Source organism: Macaca mulatta, chromosome 4 (genome assembly GCF_049350105.2).
Source record: "Macaca mulatta isolate MMU2019108-1 chromosome 4, T2T-MMU8v2.0, whole genome shotgun sequence".
In the NCBI taxonomy this organism is placed as follows: Eukaryota; Metazoa; Chordata; class Mammalia; order Primates; family Cercopithecidae; genus Macaca; species Macaca mulatta.
In genome coordinates, this window is record NC_133409.1 from 150,855,928 (window position 1) to 150,868,693 (window position 12,766).

Sequence of the window (12,766 nt, forward strand, 5' to 3'; positions counted from 1 at the left end):
CAGACCTCTGTGGTCCCATGGTCACCACACGGAGGTGGAGATGTTCTCATTCCTTTTCATTTTCACTCAGAGCAAAACATGTGGGTCCACACTGGTATATGATCAGAAGATATACTTAACTGATTTGAGATATTGAGAGAGAAAGTCTTGCTGTACTTTTATAGAAAGATGAATGATAATTATCATCACTAAAGGGGATTTTAGGCAGGGCGTTGCTGGCATTATGTTTTCCTCCTACTTTTAAGATGCATGTTCCTAAACAGCCCTGTCTAGGAGTAAATGCCATCACTTAAATTTTTCTCTGCCTGTCAACCCATTGGTCCTCACTTCATTTCAGTAAGGTTACCGGAATGTCTGTGTTTATCCAGGGTTCACAGATGAATTTAAAAGTCCCTAGTGGTAGAGAGCTTCTCCTGAGGTCACACAGCAACCGAGTGTGGTGGAGCAATGACAGGCACATGGCAACCTTGGTCCGTACTCCAGTTCTCTAGGTGCCATGAGAATTGCAACCTTTGGTTCATTTTCTATGTTTTTTTTTTTTTTTTTTCTGGATGAGTGAAGGAAAATGCATGTTGAGAACAAAGTGCCAGAGACCTAAGTCTGTTCCTTAAACCTACAGGGTTGGGGCCTGGAGAGAGAGAGTCTGCCACTGATCCTCTGAATTCCAGCTCCTGTTGTCAGTCATGTAGCTGAAAGTAGGAAGAAGCTTTCTCTTCTGCACTTGGAACAACAGGATAAAGATGACAGAGAGCCCCACATCTACCATGGAAAAGACAATGGTCCCTCCCACTCCCTGAATCATGCCAAGTTTTCTAATGACATGTGTTTTCCTGCAACATGTCACTATATCTCCTTCCTTCAAGCACCAGTTTTCACAGTACAAGCACAGCAACAGCACAAAGGAATGACTACTGAGCCTGAAGCTCTGATGGATGCTCTGAGTTGAGACTTTATTTTATACTTAGGTACCTGTGAGTCATTGCAGAATTTTGCCTGACTCCACCATGACCCAATTTGATCAAGGTGTATATGCTATGGGACCTCTCTAGTTCCTCATCAGAAATGACAGTGAATACCATGTCCAGCTCCTGGGGTGCCTGATGGCAACGAGTGGCAGCTCCTCTTGGGGCACCACTTTGGGGGCGACCAAGGCCTCATAGACTTTATTACTGCTGGGCTACATGGCCCAAGGCTCCTGGGCACAATGGATCAGTGGTCTTGGATTCACCTCTGACATTTAAGGACATTTGTTCTTGGGCTTTCACAAGTGGTCTCTGATTGGGATGGAAGGAAGGGATGCAGGGACACAAAATCTCTGACTGCCTAGGGACCACCGCCCCATACCGCCCCACTCCCCGGCCCTCACTTCCACTCAGAGACTACATGGCCGTTCCACTGAGTTCCTGAGGACATGGCCAACATGGGTAACAACACAGGGAAGTGCCTTAGACTGAGTTCTGTGGGAGGCTGGCTGGTGCCCTCTGGACCATTTACCTCCACCTGTTGGGATTTCTCTAGAGTGAAATGCTCCAGAGGCAGTCATACCATAAGCTTGGATCCTCCAGCCATTGTGTGTGAGGGTGTTAGCCGTGGCTAAATGAGCACCGAATTCTAGAGAGACCAGGAGACCATCTAAGTTCTGAATCCTGAGTCTTGAACCCTGGAAGTGGGCTTCCGGCCGGGGAGCTGGTGGCACTGCCTCCGATCCACAAAAGCAGCTCCGCAGCTCAAGATGCTTTTCTGGATTTCTGCCTCTCCTGGTTCCTGGCCAGGCAAGTCTTCACTGCTTTGTTAGCCCATCCATTTGCTCAACCAGATTTTTCCAATATGTGTGTTTTCCTCCTTTTCCCATTGTACTCAGTGGAAGGAATGGTCTAAATTACCTAATTAGCAATTCCTGGAAATCAAGCCACCATGTACACACAATCTTATACGTTAATGTCACATACAAGAAAGAAAATGCAGAGATACCAGTAGTGGCCACCTAAGCAGTGTAACATGGAGGTAATAAAAACAAATTGTTGGATAGTATCTATCTATGCCATGATTAAAATACATATCAATAAATTACAACTTCTAAGAAAATAATCTCTATATGTAATATATGACTGTGACTCTGAGAGACAAACCTCAGAGTATTGTCTGAAGACACTTCCCATCACCTTCACCTCCTCAGCCAGATGGTGTGAAATGAGAAGCAGAGATTTGAAATGTGTGGCAAGCCTCTCTGCAAGGCAGTAGAGTAACATTCTACATGAGCAAATGAAAACAATCTCACAAATGACATTGGATGTACGGTGTGGGATGTGTGTCCTTATTATAACGGAGTTAATCCTTTAAGTAGGTAATCTTTTTACAAGAATTGGATTCTAAACGACTTATTAGCTGTCAATTAGCCAGGAATTGTTCCCTTTACTAAAAGAGAGACCTTGCCATGAACCAGCATTTCCCAGGTGGAGGTCTCTGGCAGACACGAACTTCTAACAGGGTAAATGACCTGTTTCTTTAGTCAGGGAAAACTGACTTTCATACGTGGTCTCTGGTTGAGGGATCCCATTTTGAGTGGGGGATTTGCCGAGTCACTTCTCCCTGTTCCTGCTGGGGCTGGGGATGGTGAACCGAATGAAGACACAAACTCTGAGAGGGAACCAGGCAGACAGGCAGACTGACAGGGAGGGCACTGCCTGGTCTAGTTACTATTTACACCCAGTCAGAAGAGGTGAAGGGTGAGAGAGGAGGCTGCTGGGAACCAGAATATTGGCAGCCAGGAAGGCCGAGAAAGTGCAGACTGACAACACAGGCCAGAGGCTGGAGCCCCTGGGAGGGAGCTGTGTTGTTCCGTCTGAGCCCCACGGTGCAGGAGAGGGTCCTTTTCACCAGGGAACTTCAGCCTTCAGGATGATTTCTGAACTCTGCTCTCCACTGATCCTCCATCAGGACTTCAGACAGCAAGATGAGGTACCCAGGACCCTAGGAATCTGATTTTCATATCCCCTGAATTACCTTTACTAAAAATATCATCCCTATGTTTTATTTATTTCTTATAACATATAAAACATTAAACCAAACCATTGTACAGAATTTATTAATATGTAGATATGAGGTGTCTGGTGACAGATCCTCCAAGTTATTTATATTAGAGGAAGAAAGGGATCCGGCCCCATTCACAGATGAGAACGACAGGGTAGCAACACTCAAGACCATGATACTGGGTGCTCCCAACCCTGAAGGGAAGCGTCTCACTGCACACAGACGGCCAGGAGAGCGATCACAGGGTCCTGCGCTATCTCCTCCTCCTCCTCTCCTGGGTCCTGGGTTTCACTTCCAAATCTCAGCTGGTAGCGATATTAACTTGGTATTCAAGACCCTTGTGGCCCCTCTTCACCACAGCATCTCATCGGGTTTCTTTCCTCATACAAATTCCAGCAGGGGTGTATTCTACAAATATCACCACGGAAAGGGTGGCAGAGGCAGCTCATCTCTAACCCCTCGAATAGAGAGGATAGAACCACAGTCCTGTGCCTCACCCATCCCATGGTCCTGCCTCGAATACAGTCTCCTCCTGCAGGCTGCTGGGTCCTCTTTATTGTCATTCTCCAGAAGGTGACAGGGTCCCAGACAGACGTGCTCACAGCCTCCTTGGGGCCTGATGCCAACAGGAGTTGAGGCCAGGCAGCAGCTTTGGGCTGTAGGGATCTTCGGATTTGAAGGTGGGGGATGGTGATGGGCTGTCCATAATGCTCTGGGTTTCAAGGCTGAGAGTGGCTGAGCTGAATCTGGTCATGACCATGTTCTCCACAGTTCGAGAGCTGCCTTGTGCAGACCAGCAAGACACAGATTGTTTTCAGTCCCCTTATATTTCTGTGGACCCTGACTTTTCTTCCCCCAGCTGCTGTCCTCCCAAGCATAGCCCCGGGAGGATGTAGGGAGAGGAACCCATTCTCCTGATGTTCCAGAACCCCTTGCATGTAATCCCAATATCCAGGCCTGGGGTCTCCTTCTTTGGATCAAACTTTCTTTTCTTGGAATGAAAGGCTTACAGGGTCTCCCTCCCAGATCGCTACTGTGACTCACTCACCCTAACTAGATGTCTCGCTCTATAGCTATCTTCTGTGTATTGTTTTCTGAAGATGCGATATAGTATTATAAACCATTAATAAAACATGGAGGTTAGGTTCTCTTTTTGGATTCTGAGGATCTGCTGTGTTGGGGAGAGAAGGGCAGGTGGAGAGGCAGGTGCTGAGTGGTGTGCAGCCTCGCTCTGTGCTCAGTAAGGCTCCCGCTGTGGTCATTTCTTGTGTATTTGTCTGGATCCCTCCATGTGCTGGGATTTGTGCCTGGTCTTTAGGGGCAGGTGCTGCTCCAGGTCGGAGGCCTCACACATCTCCAGACTGAGCCCTTCTCCAAGTCCATGGAGGTCAAGGGCTGAGAATGGCCAGTCCCTCTCCTGCCTTGAGTTTCACTTTATTTGGCATATTTTTATATGTTGATCTGATCCTTCTCACAAGGGCTGTATATGAGCATTATTTCATAGGAGAGCCGCTATCATCCCGCCGCGGCCATGCTCTGTCCCTGACACCAGCATCCTGTGTGCTTTGTTGTTGTTCACTATAGACCTGGGACAGTCTCTGCACGGGGGGCTTCTCAGATGACACAGACTGATGGTTCCCACCTTTGCCTTCTTTCCTGCTCCATTTCCAGAATACTTCTATTTTTTTCTTTTATTATACTAAGTCAGATTTTCAAGTTAAGGGCTAGGGACAATGGCTCACTCCTGTAATCCTAGCACTTTGAAAGGCCAAGGCAGGGGGATTGCTTGAGGCCAGGAGTTGAAGACCAGCCTGGGCAACATAGCAAGACCCTGTCTCTAGGAAACAAATTGAATTAACACCATGAATAGATGTGTTATTGCCATGTCATAAATAAATTCTTGACACTTCTTCTGTGAGGCAGTCAGGGTCCTGGCAGGAAAGAGATGACAAAGAAGGAAGACACATTACAGAGGTGCTGGCAGGGCTAAGAAAACCACAAGGGGTGCTGAAGCTCCCTGGGATGATCAGTGGCAGGAAACTGTTTCCATCTCTGAGCTTGAAAAAACAAGGAAGAGGGAGCAGTTTCCAGAACCCAGGGAAATCTGTGGCTTTCACTAGGGGCAGCCCCGCATGCCTGTGGCTGTAGGTAGAGGGCGGCAATGATTACAGAACCACAGACCTGTCCAGAGGGAGTTAAGGAAATGAAAACCCTGAGTTACTTCTCCCGCCATGCTCCCATCTCCTGCAGACGCCTGTTCTCATCCACACTCAGGCAGAAGCCAGGTGGTGCAGGAGCACAGGCCACGCTGTCTGTTGTGGTCGCCTCCCAGTGCAGGGGGCAGGATGGAGGAGAGTGAACCACAGCTCTGTGGAGGGGAAGCAGCGAATAACGCACTGACCTGCTTACGGTGTTCACATTCCTCAGGGAATTTACTTAAATACACCAGAGTTTGTTTTAATCCAAAAGTATGACTTTAAAAAGAAGTATCTCACTTATAAATGCTTAGCAGGTAGTAAAATTGAGTATTACCTCACTCTCCTTCTCTTTCCCCACATGAGACTATATAACTCATAAATGAATAACTTGAATTATTATTGTTTTTTAAAATAACTTGAATTATTTGGGTGTAAGCCATAAAAGCAGAGTCTGGCTCAGATCAGCAAAGGGAAGTTTTTGGGCAGCTGGGGGTTCAGTTCACAGAATCACAGATAGTTTCAAAGTACCAGGACAGCACTGAGGCAGCAAGACCTGACCAGTCTCACTGGACTAGACCATGGAGTGAAAGAATTGTCACTGATCCTTATATCTTGTCGCTGCTGATGCTTTAAATTCTGAGACAGTTTACCCAAATATCTTAGTTTAGATTTCATGCATTTCTTATTTTCTTGTGATTTAGTTTCAGGGATAGAGTCAATATCTTCCCTTAAGGGAAGCTCCTTTCCTCTGTTTATCTTGCTAAAATAGGGTGAAGGGGAAGAGTCTTTCAAGTTCCTATGGACCCATATACATCGTGACATCAATCTAAATGCTCTCATCCAGTGGTATCGTTTGGCTGTGTCCCCCTTCAAATCTCAACTTGAATGGTATCTCCCAGAATTCCCACATGCTGTGGGAGGGACCCAGGGGGAGTTAACTGAATCCTTGGGGCCAGTCTTTCCCGTGGTATTCTTGTGATAGTGAGTGAGTCTCATGAGATCTGATGGGTTTATCAGGGATTTCTGCCTTTGTTTCCTCCTCATTTTCTTTCGCCACTGCCATGTAAGAAGTGCCTTTCACCTCTCACCATGGTTCTCCCTAGCCATGTGGAGCTGTAAATCCAATTAAACCTCTTTTTCTTCCCAGTATGTGTTTATCAGCAGCATGAAAATGGGTCATTGGGAGGGGCTATTTCCCCCACCACCAGTGGCACTGTGGGAGGCTCTTCTGCACCCACATTCCAACTCAAACCCATTAAAAGGCAAATCAGAGAGCTGGGCTAAGGCATTTCCCTTCCCCACACTACAGGAATCCTAGTTGCGTTTCCCTTCTCTTTGATACACTTAAACCTAGATGGTCACCAAGCTGCTGTGTGGTCAAATTTTGGAGAGAAAGGAAAGCAGGGAGGAGTGAGGACCCTGGGACCCCGACTGCTGCCTGTGGGCACCCACACACTCGTGCTTCACTCTGACACTTACACACGTGTACACACACTCCAATTCCCACTTGTGCACACATGCACACACCTGTGCAGACACACACACACATACACACTCAAGTCAGCACTGGAGCATGACAGTTACCGACACCCTCGTACCCACGTGCCATTCTCAGGGATTTGTGCAGCTGGAGGCGGGAGCTCCTGAGGAGGCACCACCAGGAACCACCTCCAGGGGGAGGGTTGAGTGAATGGGGTCCTGCCAATGCACTGGCTGATGGGATGATACCTACAGGATACACTATCAGGGGCAGACGTTTGCTCCAAGGCCATCTCCCTTCCATCTCCTCTTCCAGCTCAGGCTCATAGCCCTCACCTGAGGCCCCGCTAGAAAGGCAGAAGGCATTCTCCCACACAGAGCACACAGCTCCTTCCCTGCATCAGAGCCCTCAGTGGCACCATCAAGTTGGACAGATATAGTCAGGCAAGGTGGGGGGTCACTGCAGGGGACAAGAAGGTCCTGTCCTGGAATCTGCAGCCAAACACCTTTGGCCACAGACTGAAGGCTGCTCTGTCAGCTTCCCTACTTTTGAGGTTTTGGGACTTGGACTGATCCACCATTGGCTTTCTTGCACCTCAGCTTGCAGACGGTCTGTCGTGGGACTTCACCTTGTGATCATGTGAGTCAATTCTCCTTAATAAACTACCTTACATTGTACATACATCCTATTAGTTCTGTCCCTCTAGAGAACCCTGACTTATACAGTGGGTGAGGCAGGGAGCTGCGTGAGCTGCCCAACAGCCACCAGGAGCCATTCTCTCCAGGCTTTGGCCTCACTTCAGTACCAGGCCCTGCCACAGCCCTTGCCCCCATCCTGCTCTGCCACGCCCAGCTCCCTCCCAGCCTGGCCCCAGACAGAATCCAGAACTCCTGTTCCTGACCTGAAAAATGTTCTTGCCAGTTTAGGCAGAACTTGCTTTAGAGCACTGGTGTCCAACCCACTACAGGTCTTGTATCTGTTTCTCTTGGCACTGTGTCTTTTCTCACTTATTCTTCTGAAACTCTGCAAGGGAGGAATTACATCACTGGATATCCTTGTTAGTTTTCTGTCTCGTTGATCTGTCTAATAGTGACAGTGGGGTGTTAAAGTCTCCCATTATTATTGTGTGGTAGTCTAAATCTCTTTGTAGGTCTCTAAGGACTTGCTTTATGAAACTGGGTGCTCCTGTATTGGGTGCATGTATATTTAGTACAGTTAGCTCTTCTTGTTGAATTGATCCCTTTGCCATTATGTAATGGCCTTCTTTGTCTCTTTTGATCTTTGTTGGCTTAAAGTCTGTTTTATCAGAGATAGGATTGCAATCTCTGCTTTTTTTTTTTTTTTTTTTTTTTTTTTTTTGCTTTCCATTTGCTTGGTGGATCTTCCTCCATCCCTTTATTTTGAGCGTGTGTGTGTCTTTACATGTGAGATGGGTCTCCTGAACACAGAACACCAATGGGTCTTGATTCTTTATCCACTTTGCCAATCTGTATCTTTTAATTGGGGCATTTAGCCCATTTACATTTAAGGTTAATATTGTTATGTGTGAATTTGATCCTGTCATTATGATGCTAGCTGGTTATTTCGCCCATTAATTGATGCAGTTTCTTCATAATGTCGAAGGTCTTCACAGTTTGGCATGTTTTTACAGTGGCTGGTACTGGTTATTCTTTTCCATGTTTAGTGCTTCCTGCAGGAGCTCTTGTAAGGGAGGCCTGGTGGTGACAAAATCTCTCAGCATTTGCTTGTCTGTAAAGGATTTTATTTCTCCTTCACTTATGAAGCTTAGATTGGCTGGGCATGAAATTCTGGGTTGAAAATTCTTTCCTTTAAGAATGTTGAATATTGGCCCCCACTCTCTTCTGGCTTGCAGGGTTTCTGCCGAGAAATCCACTGTTAGTCTGATGGGCTTCCCTTTGTGGGTAACTCGACCTCTGCCTACACTGCACCTGCCCCCATGAGCTTCAGGAGGCTGGAGAGCAGCACACAGCACACTGACTACTCTCTCCAACTTCATGACCCAAACCTCATAGGGAGCCCCTACCATGGCCAGCAATCACCCTCTCCACGCATGGTTCACCCTCAGCCTCCTGCTGGCCTGGGTGACTCTCACACACCTTCTCTCTGCTCACACATCCAACCCTCTATCTGCATTCTTACTTCAGCTAATGACCTTGCTTCCTACTTCACTGAGAAAACTGAACACACTAGAAGACAACTTCACAGATTCCATCTGCTCTTGCATTTGCAGCTGCGCTGCATGCTGGGCCTTCTACTACATGGATGGTGGTTGTGGGTTAACCTTCCTGCTCCCAGCCAGAGCCAGTCCCTCTACTGGTGTCCCAAACATCATCCCTTCTCATTTACTTAAAGGTATCAGTTCATCAGTTCATACCTTTTTCTCTCTTTTATCATTACCCTTTGTCCTTTCTCCCCACTGGATCATTGTGGCAGTCTTAAGAATGCACATCCCAGCCCCTCAGCTAGAGGAAGCACAACTGATAATGCTCCAGCTGTTGCAGCCTGAAATCTGTTGCTACATTTGCTCTGAGACCACACTTGCCATGGACTTCTTCAATTCAGTAATTGAGGGAAGAGGGGAAACTAAGACAGGAATGTTTCTCCTCTAAAGGCCCACTGAGGATCCAGGGCTCACCCTTACTGAACTTCTCCTAACCTGCACTGGGTCTAGGATGCTTCCAGCCAAACTTCCTTTCCTCTCTCCTTCACTGGGGTTTAAACTCACACTGTAGTCTGGCCGGGCACAGTGGCTCATGCCTGTAATCCCAGTACTTTGGGAGTCCGAGGTGGGGAGATTAATTGAGGTCAGGAGTTTGAAACCAGCCTGGCTAACATGGTGAAAACCCACCTCTACTAAAAATACAAAAATTTGCCAGGTGTGGTGATGTGTGCCTGTAATCCCAGCTACTTGGGAGGCCGAGGCATGAGAATCACTTGAACATAGGAGGTGGATGTTGCAGTGAGCTGAGATCGCTTAAAAAATAAAAACAAAAATAAAAAAGAAAGCCACTCGCGTCACAGTCTTATGGCTTTCCCAGTCTTTTCTGTCTTGCTCCCCAATTTCTTTCATGACTATTTCCCCTAATAAATCCTGGCACATTTAATTCTCTATTGCAGTCTGCTCCTCAGGGGATGCTAACCAACACAAGTGGCTTCAGGAGTGGTCAATAAACACAGGCAAAAACAGGGATTGGGGCTGAGCTTGCCCACTGCCTGGCAGGCCGAGGATGCCATCCGCATTGGTGGGGGACACAGAAAGTCCACGGCACAAGGTGCAGCTGAAGCTGCTGTGGATCTCCCCAGCACTGACCTGAGAAGATGCCCTGGTTACCGGGTGCTATGGCAGGTGGGGTGATAGAAGCCTCTACACAATAATGACAGGGTGGGAGGGAAAACCTACAACAGGGAAGTTGGCTGGTTACTGCTCGGCTGTGTTGATGCCCTGTAAAAGGAGAATGAGAATCTAAGGGATTCTAACAGCTGTCACTGGCTACGTGTGAGGGCCACTGCAGTGCCTCATGGAGAGGCCCTTATTTCCTGTGGAGAAAGGGTAGAGAGCATGCGATGTAGCTGAAGACATTATTGTGAGTGTCACAGAACTCCAGAGATGTTTGACATTCAGCCAAGGCAGGCCTGTTGTGGAAAGTCAGGGCCCTGGTGGGGAAAAGTGAGATGCTGCAAACTAGGGCAGCATTATCTGATGGGTGCCCTCCAGGACCCTCTGGGCGTGCAGAGAAGGCCCGTCCTTCTCTAGTAATGGTTCCCACTTTCTATGCTGGGAGACGCTGCAGAAGCCTCCCCATTACAACGCAGCGGGAATCCCTCTCAGGAGCTTTGCAGGAACCAGCCGGCGTGGCCACATAGGATTCCGGGGAGCACTTCTGGGATTGGAATTTGAGGGCGTTTGATCAAATGGAGAGAATTTCAAGCTAGATAAATAAAACTCCTTTGACTTGGGAACACTGTCTCAAGGCATGATGTATTAGTCTGTTTTCATGTTGCTGATAAAGACATACCTCAGAATGGGCAATTTACCAAAAGAGGTTTAATGGACTCACAGTTCCATGTGGCTGGGGAGGCCTCACAATCACGGCAGAAGGCAAAAGGCATGTCTCACATGGCAGCAGATAAGAGAAGAATGAGAAGCAAGCGAAAGGGGTTTCTCCTTATAAAACCATCAGATCTCATGAGACTTACCCACTACCATGTGAACAGCATGGGAAAATTCTGCCCCCATGATTTAATTACCTTCCACAGAGTCCCTCCCACAACACATGGAAATTTGAGATGAGATTTGGGTGAGGACACAGCCAAACCATATCACATGGGTTTTTCAAAGACCCCAGGGCATGGGGCAAACCCACTGCTAGGGTGATCCATGTAGACTGCAAAAAAATGATGCTGGACTCTCACAAACTAGACCAGACTTAGTTGCCCTGGAACACGTAGAGGATGGAATAATGAGGCTGAGGGAATTTGGCATGTGGGATGGAGACACTGGGTGAGGCCAGAAGGCTCACCAGAACCATGCTTTATAAGAGGACCCAGGGGCCCCACCTTCACCAGAGCCTCAGGAACGTGCTGCCGACAGGAACCTGCATCACTAACAAGTTTCATTGTGTTGTTCTCTGAAGGCTGGGGGTGATGGTAGGAAAGGTTGTCTCAGAGTTGGGCTCATGAATATCTGTGGGTAGAGTGTGGCTCTGAAGAGATAGAGAACGAGTGATGGCAGTGACCTGCAACAGCCAGAGGACACAGTTACCATGGCAACCCCAGACGAGCAGCCGAGGGGGCTTGACCTGCCCGGAGTTGTGGGGAAGGTTAATAGAGGGTGGTGTTCCAGGGTCAGAACAGACGGGCAGCCAGCAAGGGTGCTGCTTGATATCTATGATAAGAAAGCAAGAACTGAGCAGGAGGGTGAGGGTGTTTGACCCAATACAAAATCATGATCCATTCTCAATGCCTAGATCTCAGCCAAGCTTCAGATTCAGACCCCAGTGACGGAGGAGGTGTCCATATTCCTAGGAGGGAGGACTGTGCAATCCCGTGGCAAGTATATGCTGGGTCAATTCCCTGAGCCGTTCTGCAAAGGGACCTACAGCCATTTACTTTAGAGACTGTACCCTGGGAAGGGGAAATAGGGAGAACCTGGGCGGGTCTGACTTTGGGTGTGAGATGACATTGATGCCCAGAGGCCCACAGCACCATCATGACCCCCATCACATTGGGGACTAAGGAGGCCACGAAATAAACCTGGACACATTATGGCTCATGATGGAATCACTGAGTCCATAGACCCAGCCCTAGTTATGTCCCCATTCTCCTAGTGCATATTTGACACTGATGCCCTGGCGGCTGGAGTCACCCCCACACTGGGTCCCTAGTCTGTGGAGTAAGGGCTCTCATTGTGCTGAAGGCCAAAGGGAAATCTCTGAAACCGCCTCCATTCTGGCCAAATCACAAATGATCATGTGTCCCAGGGTGAATCTTGTGGAGGGCACTGCAAGTGTTGTGGGATTAGCACCAAAATTAGAGAGCTGAAGGATGTGGGGTGGTGTTGGGTTGCCTATTCTCTCCATGTAATCTAGCAAATAAGCCTGATGCGGCCTAAGGAATGAATGGGACTCCTCCAGACGTAACTAAGTAGGAGTCCTGTTTGCAGCTAGCATGCCTATATATATACCGATATATGCGGCTAGATATATCTGGTAGAGCAGATTAATAAGGCTTCAGGCACACAGTGTGCAGCTGGGGATTTGGTGAGTGCATTCCTTTCCATTCCAATTAGAAGTGGATATAGGCCGGGCGTGGTGCTCATGTCTGTAATCCCAGCACTTCGGGAGGCAGAGGAGGGCGGATCACCTGAGGCTGGGAGTTTGAGACCAGTCTGACCAACATGGAGAAAATCCCTCTCTATTAAAAATACAAAATTAGCCGGGCGTGGTGGCGCATGCCTGTAATCCCAGCTACTTGGGAGGCTGAGGCAGGAGGACCACCTGAACCTGGGAGGTGGAGTTTGCGGTGAGCTGAGATTGTG

The 12,766-nt window shown here is 48.0% G+C and overlaps 1 protein-coding gene across 2 annotated transcripts in view; it reads right to left on the bottom strand.

The window, feature by feature from the left end:
• Positions 1-3,068: 3,068 nt before the first annotated feature.
• The window catches only part of MIC1 (MIC class I antigen), a 67,857-nt gene continuing 58,159 nt past the window's right edge, over positions 3,069-12,766 (bottom strand). For both annotated transcript variants that reach the window (XR_013415971.1, XR_013415972.1), the window contains exon 5: positions 3,069-4,961. The gene's annotated coding sequence lies outside the window, so the exon portion shown is untranslated. The remainder of the gene's footprint in view (positions 4,962-12,766) is intronic.